The sequence below is a fragment of the Urocitellus parryii genome, chromosome 9 (genome assembly GCF_045843805.1).
Source record: "Urocitellus parryii isolate mUroPar1 chromosome 9, mUroPar1.hap1, whole genome shotgun sequence".
Taxonomy (NCBI): Eukaryota; Metazoa; Chordata; class Mammalia; order Rodentia; family Sciuridae; genus Urocitellus; species Urocitellus parryii.
In genome coordinates this window covers 131,426,589-131,428,480 of record NC_135539.1, presented here as the reverse complement: position 1 = coordinate 131,428,480, position 1,892 = coordinate 131,426,589, and the positions used below count along the sequence as shown (strand labels likewise).

At 41.9% G+C, this 1,892-nt stretch overlaps 1 pseudogene; it reads right to left on the bottom strand.

The window, feature by feature from the left end:
- Nucleotides 1–313: 313 nt before the first annotated feature.
- Nucleotides 314–929, bottom strand: LOC113185655 (cell division control protein 42 homolog pseudogene; annotated as a pseudogene).
- Nucleotides 930–1,892: the final 963 nt, after the last annotated feature.

Sequence of the window (1,892 nt, the reverse complement as noted above, 5' to 3'; positions counted from 1 at the left end):
CATCCAGTCTCAGCACCCTTGAAAAGACTGGCTTGGCTCCATTGTGTTTTCTTTCCTCTTTTGTCAGAGACTAGTTTTCTATGTTTATTTGGGTCTATTTATGGACTCTGTTCTGTTTTATTGATATGTCTGTTCTTTCACCAATACCACAATGTCTTGATTACTGTAGCTTTAGAGTGAATTTTCTGTGTGTGAGTGTGAGTAGACAACCATTTAATTCACATGTGAGTGAGTAAACTGAGGCCTACAGAGGTGCAGCCCCAGTTAGAACCTGGGCTTCCAATTCCCACTGCAGGGCCTTTCCCTCTGTGCCTTAGGAGAAGTGAAGGGCTGAGTACCTAAAGCAGGCTAAAAAGTAAGATGTGGAGGGAATGACTTCAGGCTGATTGTAAAGAATTTTCACTTGTTTAGTCCATGTGTGGCTCTGCTTTGGCTCTGGAGGCTCCAGAACAGCCAATATTTCTTTGACACCTGCAGTCCTTAGGCCTGCTGGTGTGGGAGCAGAACACTCCAGATGCTTGACAGCCTGCAGGTCACTGGCCAGCTTGGCAGCAGACTATCTGGAGCAATAGTCTTCTGCTTGTTCTTGGCAAGTTTCTCGGTGGCAGAGGGAAAATCAATTTGGGTCCCAGGAATCAAGGAAGGCATCTTGGGACAGTGGTGAGTTGTCTCAGGCACCCACTTTTCTTTCACATTTTCAAATGAGGGTGGAGAGACCACTGAAAAGCAGACTAGAAATAGATCTGTTTGTGGATAACTCAGCCATCATCATCTGTCATCTTGTGCTACAGTATCAAAAACCCAAGTGTATGGCTTCCTACCAACCATAACTGTGACTGCTTGGTTGTCAAAAATAGTAAATATTTGGGCCGGGAGACATGTTTTACCAGCACATCACCCCCCACAATAATGCACTTAATTGTCTGCATTGCTGAAATAGTTCTGTATTCATTTCAAATATTTTCAATTTAATGTTGACCTCAGCTTTCCACTGAAGGATTGGCAGCATTGTGTAGTAAGTCTTGAAGTTGGCCAGTGGCAGTCCTCTGACTGTGTGTTCTCCTTCAAAAATGAGTTGGCTACTCTGTCTTCTGCCTTTCCATACAAGTTTTTGAACCAGTTTATCAATATCCACAAAATAACTTGTTGAGATTTTGATTGGGATTGCATTCAGACTGTAGATCAAGTTGGAAGAACTGACATCCAGCCATATTGAACCTTCCTATTCATGTTACACTCTTCCTTTAGTTCTTCTTTGATATCAGAAGTTTAGGGTGGTTTGCTTTGTTTTGTTTTTGACTCTTGATTAATATAAATGTTCCTATTATGTAGTGTGTTATCTGAAGTTCTTGAGGGGGTGTCTTTGTCTTCTATTATTTCTACCTATTTTTGCTCAGATGAGTTATGTCTTTGGCTTGTGGTAGGCTGCCCTGGGAGATCCTGTATTCCTGAAGAGGGGGCATGTCTCTACAGCAGTTTCTCAGTCTTTGCTGCACTTCAGAAGGACTACTGAGTCTGAAAATCAGGAGGGCAGATTGACTCCAGACCAGTTAACTCAGATCCTCTGCACATGGGAGCAAGGCAACAGTGTTTTTAAACCCTATACTCAAGTTTGAGAATCACTGCTCTAGAGAAAATTTGCTTTTGATTTTTACAGACATTTTGAGTATGTTTCTGGTCCATTCTAATGTTAGTTTCTCAGATATGGGTTCTTAATATGGGCAATATAAACTTGAACCCCATGTTTGGGGAGTCTTCTTTTTTCCACCACCAAGTGTATAGGCTGATTGACAGATTCCTTGTTATCTCTTCATTGAGAGAGTAGCCCTTTAGGTGTAAGAAGGGTAGAGAGGGGCTCTGTTCCATTTTATTTCGTTGAACAAATTCAAGAT